This window comes from Apus apus, chromosome Z (genome assembly GCF_020740795.1).
Source record: "Apus apus isolate bApuApu2 chromosome Z, bApuApu2.pri.cur, whole genome shotgun sequence".
Taxonomy (NCBI): domain Eukaryota; kingdom Metazoa; phylum Chordata; class Aves; order Apodiformes; family Apodidae; genus Apus; species Apus apus.
In genome coordinates, this window is record NC_067312.1 from 76,684,511 (window position 1) to 76,701,238 (window position 16,728).

The 16,728-nt window shown below is 42.5% G+C and overlaps 1 protein-coding gene across 1 annotated transcript in view; it reads right to left on the reverse strand.

Annotated features, from left to right (window-relative positions):
- MCTP1 (multiple C2 and transmembrane domain containing 1) overlaps positions 1-16,728 on the reverse strand; it is a 276,702-nt gene that overhangs the window by 194,722 nt on the left and 65,252 nt on the right. The window lies entirely within an intron of this gene.

Genomic DNA, 16,728 nt, shown 5'->3' on the forward strand with positions numbered 1-16,728 from the left:
TAGCACGAGTCACAGGACTTTGCCCTGAAGACCTGAAAAATTCAGCTTGCCCTTACTAAAATAAGTAGAAACCACAGCTAACACACAACGCCACAAACTCAGATCAAATCCTTACTCCTTCCATAACAAGAAGTAAATACTTTATTTGAAATGTCTAGTTCTGTTCCTGTCAACTGTAAAATACATCTCTCAGCTCACTAAAAAACTAACCAGAGATTGCACAATAAAGAGCTGTTGAAATGGTTGTTTTGGAAAAGAATAAACCCTAATGCAGGTGCACGTTTAGAATTTATTGATGCAATTGTATTTCCCCAAATGAGAGATTAACATCTTAGTGGAAATCTGAGGTCTATAAATACCATCTTGAATAGCACTGATTCTCCATCATCATCCACCATGGCTATCCCTCCTGAAGAGCTGATAGCTGCTTCCAGCTCCTCCTGTACATTGCCCATGTTGCATGCATTGGTGTCAATGCTCTTCAGTTGAGTCTGTTGATCCCACCACCTTTTTTTGGGTGAGAAGCCCTAATTCCTGTGTGACCATTCTCAAGCACCTTTTCCCCTTCCAGAAAGGTGTACCCTGCCTGTCACCAGCAGGCCTGCTTTTGTATTGAGTGGTGGACTTGCAGTGTTAGGTTAATGGCTGGACTTGATGATCTTAAAGGTCTTTTCCAACCAAAATGGCTGTGATAAACTGACCAATGACCATTAAAAAAAACCCAGAAAATCCTGCTGGTGACACCAGGCTCTGAGCCAGGTATTGATCTCCTGGCTCTTCCTGATCCTTCCCTGCAACTGGAAGGATAAAGAATATCTCTTGTGCTCCTGGTCCCTTGACCAGTCAAGCCAAGGCCCTTGACAGCCCTCAGGCTTCTTGTTGCAACTTGATCACTGTCTACCTGAAAAAACAATAATGGATAATCAGCTGAGGGCTGTACCACCAGGCTAGGAAGCTTTCTCTTCACATCTTTAACCGGGGCCCCAGGGAGGCAGCAGGTTTTCCAAAGAAGTGGGTCCAGTCTGCATGTCAGGCCTTCTGTTCCCCTCAAGGGAGTCTCCTATGACAACACCCCATCATTTTTCCTTCATGGGAGCCGTTTTGACACAGACACAGACTGACTTAACTTTGGTGACACCTCCAAGCTAGATGAACCACAATTTCTTCTTTCTAATAGCCACGGGCTTTCCTAACTAAGTACCCATTAAAGACAACATGGAAAAGAATCTTGCACAAGGTCTTGCATTTTACCTAACTTGAAAAACCATTAAGGGTTTTGAAATAAGCAGCTGTTCGTGTAAATGAGAGATTATCTATCCACTGACAGTTACATACTTACATGCTAAGGGAACTACCATCTTAGTCAATGCTAATGGAATTTTAGGAAAAGCTCTGTGAAAATAAAAGCCCCCTCAGCTTAGTTTTGAAGCCCTATTGCAATTCAAATGCTGAAGACATGAACTTGATATAAGCAGACTCTTGAGAACTGAGACTGGCTCACACCTCTTTATTTTAACCACTAAAAATGTACAGTGAGCCTTCAGAGGCACAAGGGTCAGTTTCTGTGTTTGTACTTGTCTTTCTTTTCCACTGTTTGTTTTTTTAAACAGATATTATGGCTGAGGGTACAGCTCAGATGTCAACTGAACACATGTGATGACAAAAGCTTGGCTATGACTGAACCCCAAATTAAGAGAGAAGGAAGAAGGCCCAGAGAGTGGCCTGACAAGACAATTCTGCTGCAAAACAAAACAAAACAAAAACCCAAAAAAAGGACTCTGCTGAACTAAAAAAGCCTGAAGTTATGCTAAAGCAAGTAAAAGTAGGGGGTTTTGAGATGCTTTATAGGTGACCTTGCAGAATACACCATGTCCATTAGTTACACTGCTCACAGATGAAGGCAGCTGTCTTGACAGAACTGATTAAACAAAATCCTCAGACAGCACAAAATACCCTGTTCACCTAAGATGCTCCTTTGCATTCCCTGACTTCAGGAAGGGGTTATACTTTGCCCTTTCCTATAAAGCAGCCTTCTCCAATACATCAAAGGCATGGCCACCATGAAAGCACTCCAGGTGACCTTCAGGACATTCCTTTTTATAATAGCCACAGTACAGTGGGACACAGCCACCACACAAAAGAGGGACATTAAAACCGTTAGAACTAATACAAAATTCATAAAGATGTTTCCTCCAAATCAATTTGGCACCACACTTCAATCGTTTGTATTAAAGCTCAATTTTGTGTGTAGTTTTGTGTGCCATTTTGACCAAGGAAAGCCACTATAAATAACACTTGTGCTGTGGAGAGGTAAGGACGGAGACAGTTGAGACTCTTCCCCTGGATGTGGTATTTTGCCTCTTTTTCCAAGAGAGAGGAGAAACATGCACCTTCAGAAGCAGTGCTGGTCTGTGAATCCCAAGGGCACCTCTCTGATGTAGGGCTCCTCATCTTGGGGAGGTTCAGGACGTCGAGTTTCTCATCAAGAAAATATTAATCACCATATGTTAATATTTATTAAAGGGTTAGTACCAGATGCTGTAGCCATCCATGCTACACAGTGCCTAAATATGCAGCTCAGGATTGTGCTTCCTGGCACGAAGCCAGGCTCATGTGGAATTTGCTGTAAGTGTTCTCAGAAACCTTTAAGTGCTTTCCAGTGACTTCTGAAATCTGTGTGGACTGTTTAGTGGTTGTCACAAAGCTCCGGTATCAGAATGCTTAATTTGGTTTCCATTATCACCTTCCAGTGAAATTTCAGATAATTGCTCTTGGACAGTAATAACAGCATAAGTGCAAAAATATAAAACTAAACTACCACAAAAAGGTATTTCCTGTGCTTAGTCTTATTCATGAGGAAGAGAATGGCCATCTTCTAGTATTAGTAGCTTGCATATTTTTTATCTTCAAAGAGTTTCTCTATCATAGAATCATCAAGGTTGGAAAAGACCTTCAAGATCAAGTCCAACCATCTGCCCTACAACCCCCAACCACTAAACCATCTCCTGAAACACCACATCTACCCCTGTTTTGAACACCTCCAGGGATGCTGCCTCCACCACCTCCCTGCACAGCCTGTTCCAAGGCCTCACCACTCTTTCTGGGAAGAATTTTTTCCTAATATCCAATCTGGACCTCCCCTGGCACAGCTTGACCCCATCTCCTCTTGTCCTGTCGCTGCTCAGCAGGGAGAAGAGCCCAACTCCCACCTCACCACAGCCTCCTCTCAGGCAGCTGCAGAGAGCAATGAGATCTCCCCTCAGCCTCCTCCTCTCCAGGCTGAACAGCCCCAGCTCCCTCAGCCTCTCCTCATCAGACCTGTTCTCCAGACCCCTCATCAGCCTGGCTGCCCTTCTCTGCCCCCTCTCCAGCACCTCCATGTCCTTCCATCCTGTGGTGCCCAAACCTGCCCCAGGGCTGGAGGTGCAGCCTCCCCGAGGAGCAGAGGGGCAGGATCACCTCCCTGCTCCTGCTGCCCACCCTGCTCCTGCTGCAGCTCCAGCCTCTCCTCCCCAGGCCTGTAGCTCTGCCAGGGTTGTGGTCCAGTGCAGGACCCAGCACTTGGCTTTCTTCAGACTCCTGCCCTTGTCCTTGGCCCATGGGTCCAGCCTGTCCAGATCCCTCTGCAGAGCCTTCCTGCCCACCTGCAGCTCAACCCTCCCACCCAACTTAGTGCCATCTGCAAACTGACTGAGGGTGCTCTCTGTCCCCTCTTTGATTGCCTGTATGGCTTTTTCTTCATTTCCATAATGATTTATTCCAAACAATCAGCAGAATTTATCACACCCTCCAGGGAAAGAGTGGACCAAAGAGGTTTCAATAATTGAACAGAACTGAGCAGAGGCTTCATTTGCTACTATAGCCACTTCCCAGCCTTGGAACCTGAACAGCAACTCCTTTTTCTACTCACATAAAAATGCACTTATAACACTTCCTCAGGCTTCCTCCCAAATCTGTGCTGGTTTCACAACGTCTTTGTAAACAGAAATACTCACGATGGACTATTGGAAACAGCATTACAACAAATAGTTCTTCAGTTTAAAAGCACAGTCACTGCACCACACAGTATGCTTTATTCTCTGGAACACTGCAGACTTTGCTGTAGGAGAACAGAGTGCAAACCCTCTTCATCTCCTCCAGTGAAGACAGCTTTGAAAAGCATCATTTTAACAGGCTGCACTTTAGGGCTGCATTTTCATTTGTTCTTTGTAGGCAGGAAGGCATACCATTTTTACTAACAAACTCAGAACAAAGGTAGATGTGGCTTTTTGTTCAAATAAGTCCCAAACTTATCATGCTATTAATAATTTACAAAAAGTCTTCTGAACATGTGAAGTGCATATATTTGCATCTTTTGTTCTACTGAACTTAAGATTTTATTTGGAAAGAAAAAATTCCCACCTCATGCCCAGCTTTCATCTGTTCTCATGCTCTAATTAGGCAATTAATCTAGCAAACAAGACTTACAACATATCAAAGGGCCACTACAGGCAGCTTGTTTTGTGGTCACATGGCAAGCCTATCTTTACACTTGCAAACATAAAATTTCACTTAAGAAACAGACTAAGTCATTTCCACAAAAACTAACACAGTAGGATTCTTGCTAAGATCGGCCATTAGTACTGGATCAAAATAAGAATTCAGTTTGCAGCACACATGGGGATTTCCTTCAGCATGTAGGCTGAATTCAGACCTTGCACACTAAAGTGCATTGCAGCCTCACGGGCCCTCCAAATCCTTCTGACTCCAAATTTCCACTCTGGGAGAGGAGACTGATAGTCATTATTACCTGCTGCCAGCAGAAGATCACCTTCTTAGCAGCAGGGCAAGGAAAGTGATCCCACCTGGAGCACTGTGTCCAGTTCTGGAGCCCCCAACATAAGAAGGACATGGAGCTGTTGGAGAGAGGCCAGAGGAGGCCCCGGAGATGCTGGGAGGGCTGGAGCAGCTCTGCTCTGGAGCCAGGCTGGGAGAGCTGGGGTGTTCAGCCTGGAGAAGAGAAGGCTCCAGGGACACCTGAGAGCACCTTCCAGTGCCTGAAGGGGCTCCAGGAAAGCTGGGGAGGGGCTTGGGACAAGGGCAGGGAGGGATGGGAGCAGGGGGAAGGGTTTCCAGCTGGCAGAGGGAGCTGGAGCTGAGATGTGAGGGGGAAATTCTGGGCTGTGAGGGTGGGGAGAGCCTGGCCCAGGTTGCCCAGGGAAGCTGTGGCTGCCCCATCCCTGGCAGTGTTGAAGGGCAGGTTGGATGGGGCTTGGAGCAGCCTGGAATGGTGGGAGGTGTCCCTACCCAAGCAGGGGGGGTGGGAATGGATGATCTTAAAAGTGACTTCCAACCCAAACCATTCTATGATTCTGGAAGGCACACACCACTCCGACAATAATTAACAGGATCATGCTCTCTCTCTTGTGCTACCTTTTTTCCCCCTTACTTCAAGCCTGATCTGTACAGAAAAGATTGATGCCATCTAACTTGGCACAGTAGGAAAGAGTGGGAATTACAAATAACAAGGCATTAGCAAGGTCAGGTAATTCAAGAATGCAGCTGAATTAAGTATTTCATAATTGCATTTGGCAATCTCACAGAAATCACCTGCCCCCGCATGAAACTTGACACTGCTGAGAGAAGTAAGATAACAGCAGTATTTTTCAGGAAGAAAACAGCAGTATCTTTGAGGTAAGAAGCCATAGGGTGCTGGAAACACTTTAAACAAGTACAGCCTCTTCAGCCAAAGCCACTAATGAGCATTGTACCTTTAATTAAAAAAAAACATATTGCAATGAAAATAGGAACATGTTTCTTAAGTTATCATTCTACTAGATTTTTCAGTAAATAAATCTTTTAGTAAACATATACTGCAACTACCAATATTTCTTACAAGTCATGGTAATTCACAGTAATAGTCAGTTATTAATATTCCACTAATGCTAATTAGACCAAACCCACATCACCAGTACCATTTCTCTACTTCTTTGGGCATAAAATATTTCCTAGAATTTTTATATCATTTACAATTGAAATTAATTTTCACTGTCCTCTTTTTATTCACACAAAATGCCATTTCTGTAAAGAGTTAGTCCAAATATCTGCACACAAAACATAAATATACTTCTCCCAGCTATTATACAAATGTGAAACAGTATTTCCAGCAGCCCAAGGTGATGGAGAAGTAATGCACTTCAACCACGGGCAGGATGCTGACAGATCACACTTAATCCTTGTTTTAACTGGAGCTCATACTGGCCAGTCATGCAAAAATTACTTGTCTTAGTGTGACCAGTAACTGCTGAGATACACAAGAAAACACACACCAAACAGCCTTGAGCTTGTATTGATTTTATCTAGGTAAAATCACAGTGACAACACCTGTGAAGTATTATGTAAAATAAATAAATAAATTACAAGCCTAAAGGCTTCCAAGATACACAATGCTAGTCTTCTCAACACAGCAATTAGTGAGAGTGAAAAGAACAATGGAGGGGATATTTTGTCTATATTCCAAATAACTCTTGAGTATTTTCTTGGATAGGAAAGCTGAGCTTATTCCAAGTTGTGGCAATAGGCAGGAAAGAGAGGATAGTGCCTTGATGGATTGATTACAACAATTACTATAAGCGATCTTAATGACTAGTCCCATCCTTTCATTAAGGTAAAATTAAGTGATTGAGAGGCTGAGCAGCAGATCCAAACAAATCTAAGAACCTGATAGTCCACGTTTTCTTTCACAGGGCAGTTTGGCTGAAACTGAGAGATTGCTTCTTGTCTAGGAAAAACCCTTGTCATGATCCCACAGCCTGCATGGTACAAACTCCGAGAGAAGCCTAACTTCACATCTTGGATCCCATTCTGCCAAACAAAAATCAGTGAGCAAAAAAATGCTGAATACATTTCATGACAGTCTCTAAAATTCTGGAGAACACTGATAAAATCAGTGTAAAAGCCAAAAAAGAGAAAGGGCAAACATACAATCTTAACCCGTATCATGCAGGAAGGGAGGCCATAACAATTCTGCATTAATCAAGCCCAAGTCGTTCAGAACTTGCCTGGGAGCAATGGCAAACCTTTATGAGAAGGCACTTGTTAATAACAGCAGAAAAGCAAACAGCAGTTTTCAAATACTGTTTGGCAAAGTCTTTTTTGTATGTTTAGGTGGCCTCCTGCAAGGTGAGACCATGCCCACCTAGGTAACACGTTACTGGAAAACCTTTTGATGTGTTCCTGAAACCAATTCAGTAACTGGCCTAAGTCTGTATTTTTTTGCAATCAGAGCATGAAAACCAAACCCTGCTGACTTGTAACTGCTGTCTCAGAAAGGTGAGGAAAGCCCGATTACAGGTTTGCTGGTGACAGTGCCTTCTCCTCCTCCAAGGCAAGGGAAACAAGAAGGGAATGAGAAGAGCTGCCAAGTCGAAGCTTTTCCCCAGGTCTCATCAGAAACAAAGCACTCACCAACTGTACCCAGCAAGCTTCTGCAAACAGCAGCCAGCAAGAGGGCACTGTCAGCTCCTCACCACAGACTGGACATAATCACCGTAAACCCCTACGCCCAAGGCCATTGTGCACGATTTCAGAGCTTTCACAGGACACAAATAAGAACACTGGCACTGAGCCTTTACAAAACGTCTGACACGATTCCTCATTTTCTGGCACTTCAAGAACTAATAGACAGTTGGGTGGCAGCCAAGACACAGTAGGGAGATTAAAAAAAAAAACAAACACAACAAACCCCGCGACCTGCTGCTGCACACAACTGCCTGTCCTGTAGCAAATGAAGGGATACAGATCAGAAAAAACTCCCCATGCTGCAATGCCACAAACCTCTTTTAGTCACCTCCCAACAACATACTCTCTTTCAGGATGCCCTCTGTCTGAAGGAAATGAGTCGTTACACTGACAATCCATCATTCCTCACTTCTTCCTTGGTGACTAACTTTCAGAGTCACCAACCTCCAGCAAGGAAAGCTTTACAAGTCACTTTTACCATCTGACCCTACAGCCTCAGCCCTTTTAATTTTTTATTTGCTTCTATTATAATTCAACTTTCACTAATTACTGGTCCACAAATCCATAATATACATTATTACCCAGTCTAACAAAAACATCCTGTATTTTGTAGCTGGGAAATGCCTAAGCACATTGTCAGAATCTTCAAAATTTCAGTACAGATGCAGAATGGTTATAAACTTTTGTACTAGTTATTTTTTTAATCAGAACATCAAGAAATGAGTGCTCTTTCATATTAGCAAACTGAATTTTTGCACAATGCATAAAAACTTGTGATATGTGTTTCTGAAGTTTGGTCATGAAATTCTATACTTCCCATTGAAGTGGTAAGCCTTTTATATCCCAAGTGACTAAGCAGGGAAAGACTGCATATATAATACTCTTCAGAAGTACAGTTTAAGTGGTACATCTGTTCCCAGTGACAATCAACCAACAGGTTTGCATCACTCCCCAACCAAAATAGTTCTCAGGGGCGAACAAGCTTCCCAGAAGCCATCAGAGTTGTCTGTATCAAGGCCACCTGAAGTATGAGAGGGGCAGGGCAAGAAAGGTACAGCCAAAATCCAGAAGGTGGGCAGGAGTCTGTTAAATTAAACAGGAGTCTCAGATTAGTGGTATCAGGCAAGACACTCACTGATATCCCAAATGCTACTCAACAAATTGCTTTTGTTGTCTATTACTTTCTCTGGAATATGATTAACTATCAGTAATAGGAGATTTTAAGGTTCAACATTCTATTTCCATCTTGTACCGTGTTCACAGTATGCAGATTCACTTCAAAAAAGTAGGTCAGTGTCTGTATTATTCAGGCTATCAGCCAAGGATTGAATTGGAACTCAACTTCAAATGTAAATATTGAAGTAGTATCATGCACAGGAAAAGAAAAAAAAAAAAAAGCACCAAACATTTATTTGTAAAAATTACTTATGCTGTGCACTTTTATTTTAGCAGTAATACTCTCTTAAGATTTCTCATTTCAAACAAATACATATTTATGTGCATGCACACACACACTTACATGTATTGTGACATTTCCAACAAAGCTGATAAATTTCTCCTGGTTTCTGAGTTCTTACACATTCGTAACAACACAAGCTTTGGGCCTAAAAGATCAGTATCTCTCTGAATACTACCTGTATATTCTTGTTTCATTTTGATCAAGACATGGTAAAGTTTCTAAGAGGAGAAGAAGGTAATTCAGAAAATTAATCACTGCCCCTTAGATTTACAGCAACAGAAGGTTAACAAGTATTTGACAGTTTGCCTCACAGATGGAGAGAGTACACACAGGAGAGAGCTTAAATAAAGCAGAATTAATTACTCCACAACTCCATCTTGTATGGATGAAAGCAGTGAACACATGAACAGAGATTCTTTAGTTTCATAAAATGTTGAGGTCATGTGGATAAAGTCAGCTTAGTCCAGTGCAGATTCCTGCTATCCCCTCTAAGCAAATGCCCAACTCTGCAGACAGTTACAGATAAGCAGATGCCACAGCCTGAGGTCTAGGGAAGAGTCTACTTGACTTAAATCTCATAGGAAAGGGGAGATCACAGCCTAGAAATACTCTGCACAGATTTCATTCTGCTGAGTGCTAAGAAACAACAACCACCTCAGCAATTAGGAGCGAGCATCCCTCACTGCTATTATGTATTAGTGAAATCTTAATTTGTTACGCTGCACTGACTTCCTCTTAGGGAATAAAAGTCATTACCAAAGCTATCACTGAGACAACTGTTCTGGAGTGCTATCCAAGAGTCTCAGATGTCTGGCAAGAAAATACGTAACATATTACAACTACCCAAATTTATGATTATACTTTTCATACGCACGGTAAAACATGCTACAGGGTTTGGAAAATGCTGTACATATTTTTCCTTTCATATTCCTAATGCTTTTTTCCACTCCCTCCTTTAAGAAATGTAGACCTTTTCTTCTGTGTATCAGGAAATAAAGAATATATTTTTTTAAAAAAACAAACATCTGTAGTGAAAAATAAATAAATTTGATGTATCAGAGGACTGCCTTCTAGGAGGCCTCATCCCTGAAGTAAAAATGTATCTATAACAAAGTGAGTCACTGAAATGCTATTGTCATGTAACTGCTTTGCCAGCCAAACAATGCTGAAATACATTTTGAAGTCTATAGTATAAAAAAATAGGATGCCTGGTGGCTATCAAATGTTCTAAGTTGTTATTCAGGGGTCTTTTCTTCATGGGCAGCTAAAATTAAGAGTGAGAAAGCTGAATGCCAAAAGTATGTAATTCAACATCAAGATATCAGAAAATCTTTGCATTAGAATAAAAACATGCAAATAAACCATAAGCCTCTACAGTAGTTTTAAAAATCTGAGACAAACCAAAGTGCAAATCCAAGATAAGCATAAGAATCCATGAGTGCATATATACACACAACACAATTCACCTGGTATCACACTCATCAAGTGGTCCCTTATGGTTCTTGGCCTTGGTATTGAAACAAATCAATTGCTTTATCACTGCAGTGCATCTGTTGAATTTCTTCCATTAAATCTTTCCCAAATCAAGAGATATTTCGGGAAGCTGCATCCCAGCATGCTTCAAATTCTGTCTCCAAGGGGTAGAATCAAACATAAGAGGGAGACTGCATTTCTGTGCTTTGTTTTACCCCTGTCAGTGGATAAAGTCATTCATGTAAAGTCACATCTCTGCCTTCTACTCTCAGCTCTGAACTATCACCTTGTGATCACCTCTGTGAGCTTTTGGAGCCTCACCTCCACCCTGCTTAGTTCAGACCACTGTTAAGTGTCTCAGGTCTTAGCTGACAGTCTTCTAGCCAATTTTCTAGCTAGCAGCAAGAATGAACACTAACACTTAATATTCCTGATGTGCAGCTGCTCAGTTCCTTCATGCTTTTCCTGCTGTCTTTCTACTGACAGAAACACTTCCTTCAGTTTTGGAAAAGTTTTTAGAATAAGACTGAATAAAAAGCACTTTTTTGAGGGGCACTCTTGAATCCATCCAGCAGGTAAAAAGAAGAAATAAATTATACATTAATTATAGCAATTTTCTCATTTTTTTTAATAATCTTTTTTTCCTATATGATACAGAAGTCTGCAAAGAACCCTAAATACAGGAGAAAAAAAAGGTTAAGAAGAATTTGTCTTTAAATCAGCTCATTGTTGCAGAGGATTACAGTGTAGTAAATGACCAAGAATTCAAGCGTCTTACATTTAAAATGTTCCAGGAAACAAAACAAGTCCAGTTTCCAATAGTTTTCCATAAATTCCATTAATTTCCTTCATCATTTTCTGATATAGGGCTGAACAGAAACCATGATTAAAATCTCACTGAAGCAAATGATGGGAGGTTCTTGTACTAGGTAACAAATGCTAACTTATATGTGCCTGTCAGGACCCACTAGAGAGAATACACTTCAAACTTGCCAAGCAGCAGAAAACCTTCTCATGAAGCAACCCTTAAATCATTACTAGGCTTCTCTTTCTACCCACACTGCATTTAATGCAGTTATTTTAAGGCCCTATGAAAAACCATGAGGAAAGATCATTAGAATTCACAATTGCTGCTTTGCTTCTCCCACTCCTTGTACCTACACACACTTTTCTCCACCCATTTGAGGACCAACTTTGGAGTCAATGCCCTTGATCTACACGTTCCAGCAAAGGCTAAGCACTGAGAGGTTGGCCAAGACACCTAGAGTGCTCAAATATTATTTGCAGCATAATTATGTTGCCAGTTTAACGAATAACATTGAAAGACATACACAGACTACCTAAATACATCACATAATTCCAGTGACTGTGGTTTTCCACAAGGAAAACTGCCTACACACCAAGTCCAAAGAGGTCAACAGAAGATCATGCCATAAGAAGCTAAGTCAGAAGTCCTGCAAAGACATGAATTCTGCTGCACTGAAACACAAACATCAACAGTTAACTATTTCACTGACGTCTGTAACAACTTCCAAACTACAGTGACTCACCACTGCTGTCAAAATGACCAGCTGTAGACTTTGCCAAAGGCCTCTGGCAAATCACACCAGCTCTCCCACGCATTCTTTCACCCTCCAAACTGGAATTTTTGTTCTGGAGAGAGGAGGCAACTTTCCCTTGCCACACCAAAACCCTCAAACACCACTTTGGTGCCTGAGACCTCTTACTAAATAGAAGGGAAAAGGACAGAGTAAATGACATCACTTCCTCAGTAAGCAGCTGGCATGCTGCTTCCAGCCTTGCCTTGCCTCTGTCTCAGAAGAAGAACAAATTTCAGGGAATCACAGGAAGTTAGGGGTTGGTAGGGACCTCAGAGGGTGATACAGCCCAACGACTCTGCCAGAACAGGGTCACCTAGAGCAGGCTGCACAGGAATGGATCTAGACAAGTTTTGAAAGTCTCCAGAGAAGGAGACTCCACAACCTCTCTGGGCAGCCTGTCCCAGGGCTCTGCCACCCTCACAGGAAAGAAGTTCCTCCTTATGTTTGGACAGAACTTCCTAAGTTCAAGTCTGTGCTCACTACCTCTGGGCACCAGTGAAAAAAAAAAAAATTGGCCCATCCTCCTGACACCCCAGCATTGTATTTACAAGCATTGATGGTATGTCCCCTCAGTCTTCTCTTCTCCAGACTAAAAAGACCCAAGTCCCTCAGCCCTTCCTCATAACAGAGACGTTCTAGGCCCCTCATCATCTTCACAGCCCTTTGCTGTCCCCTCTTCAGAAGTTCCTTGTCCTTCATGAACTGGGGACCCCAGAACTGGATTATACATGTGGCCCCACCAGGGAAGGGCCCATGGGGAGAACCACCTCCCTTCACCCACTTGCCACATTCGTCTGGAAGCCCCTCAGGAGCCCATTGGCCTCCTTGGCCACAAGAGCACACTGTTGGCTTATGGTCAGCCTGTTGTCCATCAGGACCCTAAGGTTCTTCTCCCCAGACCTGCTCTCCAGGAGGTCAGCCCCAATCTGTAGTGATCCATGGGACTGTTATTCCCCAGATGCAGCACTTGCTGGATTTCATTAAGTTTCCCCCTGCCTAACTCTCCAGCCTGTCCAGGTCACAGTGGGTGACAGCACAGCCCTCTGGTGTGTCAGTCACTCTTCCCACTTTGGTATCACCAGCAAACGGGCTCATGGTGCACTCCATCCCTTCGTCCAGGTCAGGGATGAATAACTGAACGGGGCTGGACCCAGTACGGATCCCTGGGGAACACCACTTGTTACAGACCTCCAAGTAGTCCTCTGTGCCATTAATCACAACCTTCTGAGCTCCATCTTTCAGGCACGTCTCATCCCACCCCACTGTCCATTCATCTAACCCACACTCCCTGAGCCTGCCTAAGAGGATGCTGTGGGAGATGGTGTTGGAAGCCTTGCTGGCGTCAGGGCAGACCAGATCCACTGCCCTCCCCTCATCCACCACTGTCCTAGCTTGAGCCAGGATGAAGCCAATTTTCCTTTTACTGATTTTTTTTTTTCTTCAGTGAGCTTTCTTTTAACTAGCAACATTCTGTTCTAGCTAGGCTGATAAGACATTGGAATGTGTCTCTAACTGCTGGGGCTTCAAGGTGGCACCTTCACTCTGCCGGCTCAGACGCTACAGGGAGATCTCTGACCCCCCTGTAGGAGGCTGAGTGAGACAGACAGCAAAACTGGCCAGAGATCTTCCATTCCAGAGAGCTACATGAGCTCAGAGGAAGGACAGAGATCACACAAGACAACTTCCTTCCTGCTTCTTCTTCCCTTCTCCTCCACCCATGGCCGGCATCCGGGGAGGACTCCATCCCTCCCTCCCCGTGGACCCCCAGGCTGGAGCTCTCCTGACCCTCATCACTCTCTGCTTTCTCCAGCAGCTCCAGGACTTTTCAGGACTGTTTCCAGCTCAGGGGAGTGTGGTGGGAGTTGCTGGGGGTGGGGGGAGGCGAGAGGCTTTTGCACACACCTGAACATATCTGTATATAACTGTATATATTTTCTTTTCTCATTAGTGTTTAATTAAAGCTGTGTAGTTTAGTTTTCAATCCAGCCAAGTCTTTCTCTTCTTTCTCTTTCTCCTTCCCTACCTGGGTGGGAGGGGGAGGGGATCGAGAGCATTGTTGTCAGACCCGAGGCAAACAGTGACACACCACCCAGTCATGCCCTTGCAGAAGGTTGGTCAAACATGACTTCTCACCGCTTCCATTTTGCTGCCGGCTGCTGGAAGGGCTGTGAATAACCAAACCCATCCTGCAGAAACTGTCTTCACCTGCTCCAATACAGTAGTGCTCCTATGAGCTACAGGTGCCTACAAAAATTCTAAGAAGTACCCTCCAGTACCAATTACTTGAGCATTTATTGAAGTGTTTTAGAGCAATCACCTGTAAAGTGTTCAAGTTGTCCTTTGCAGACACAATCAGTGGAACTCAAGTACCTCCAGTCCTACAATGTTACTAAATCCTAACAAGTGCAGTTCTCCCTCAATAATCTATTCTTTTCCAGTCACAGCATTGTTTCTATGACACAAACCCAATTTTACACAGTATTTCATAAATTAATTCTCGACGGCAGAAAAACAAATGTTTGATACGTAAAACCTGCATTCCAGAAAAGATGACTTTGTAAAAGAAACTGTGCTTGGATACAGAAAAGTGCATACATTACCCATTAAATAGCAAGAAGCAAGTGATGCTGGCAAATTAGCACTGAATTAAATAAAGTAGTAGTGTTTAAAGTCCTAAAGTGCTGTTTCCTTCTAAATGGTACCTTAATAGCATAGCTATTAGCAAGTGCTACACAAAAGCTATACAGTAATTAATTTGTTCCCAATTACTCTCTTTTATGTATGTACTTACTAAATTACAGAAACGCCTTTAAATTTATTATTACTACCATAATTATATTAAACAGCAAATTATCTCAGAAATGGTCCAGACTTTGAAAATGGGACAACTAATGCATGCTGTTTAACTAAAAGGCCAAAGGGGAAACTACGTGCACAGCAGGTGTCAGGAACAGTTTCTGTACCTCTGCACAGAGTGAAGGGTAAGGTCATAAACTTCCCAGTCTCATCTTCAAATCAGACACTAGAAAATCCTTATGTCCCCGTTCTCTGGCTCTGAACTATCACTCTGTGGTGCTCCAGCTCTGCAAAGCAACTGAAAGCCCACCAGCCCTGCCTGGGAGGACACCCCTGCAAGCAGCAATCCTGGGGGGCAGACATTGGGAAGGAGGGCAGGGGGACCCAGGACTCAACAGAGCTGGAGATCAGCTGTGCCCACAACAAAAGCTAGCCCAAAAATACACACACGAGTTCCTTGGTGTCCAGGGTGTCACCAGCAGCAGCAGCAGCTAATGCAGCAGCACTCAGCTCCTCACTGCTGAGCAGCCCCCATCTCCAGGGAAAGCCACACTCTGCTGAAAGCCACAAATTACCCTTTTTTATAAGGCACATTTAAAATAACGTAAGTATCAAGAGGAGGTAATTACTCACTGAAGCATCAAGGCTCAGCTCTTCTCATCTCTTAATTAGCTGCCACTAAAAATATAAATTCCTCATGTGAGAATGACATTGAATAGCCCTCAATCCAACACACTGAATGAGGCTCAATTAAAAATAATATAACTGGACCAAATGCACTGTATTGATCCTGGCAACTGAGGCTCTCTAGCACTTAATCTTGGTACAAGTAACAGTGACCCTAAAATTTGAATTAAGCACGACACATTACTTTGACAAAAAACTAACCATTAAGATTAAAAACCATTGTGGGAGTCTGAATCAGTCAAGATCATGAACCGACAACTAGAATATTCATAGCTCAGAAATTAAAATAATGTCATAAACTAATTTCAGAATGTGATGCTGCAGTTTGATGTGGACTAACTTTGCAGCTCAGTTAAACTGTGCTGAGATTACAGCCCCACTGAAAACAAACAAACAAAAAAAGAAACCTTTTGAAGTGTATGGATTCTTACATCACCTGTTTTACCCTAGTGCAACTTTTGATTGAGAGAACACTGCAGGACAGACAGCTTTCACCCTTTGGAAAGATACCACTGGCTAAAGAAGCTTCAAAAATGGGCAGTTAGATTTTAGCCATTATTTGAAGTACTAATGGAAAATGAAAGTGAGTAATTATCTGTAACATTTATTTCCTCCCTGTCGTTATTGCCCATGCCTTTCCAGCCAACTTCAACAACTGCCAAAACAGCACTTAAACATAAAAAGGTCACGCTGGCATGTCATAAGAATATTATTTTTAAGTACAGACTTTTTTTAAAGCATGTTTTCTTCTTTCATTTTCCTACTGAGAATTCTGATTTTATCAGAGTGTAAAAACAGAATTAGTTAAGTATAAAAGGCAGAAAACATTATTTAAGCAGGACTGGCAGAAAAGCCTCTTACATTCACTGCTGGTTACTCCAAGAGTACAAACTGAATTACACTTGTAATAAAAACACAAAGTCTCCATAGTTAATTTATTCTGTACAGAATTTAGTCTGTATAGAAACCTGTATCATTTCTTCAGAAATAAGCTTACCTTGTAAATTATACTGCTAATCCATCAAATTCACATGGTAGAGTAGGTACAGTCTTATATTAATCAGAGATTAACTTATAAAACTGACAATCTGGCACAGTTTGTACTCAGAACAGGACAAGCTGGAATAAAAATTGAATCATACAGAGAGACAAGTTCAAGTCGGTGAAGATAAAGAATGCTGACAGCACAGCAGTAAAAGTACACTCAATTTT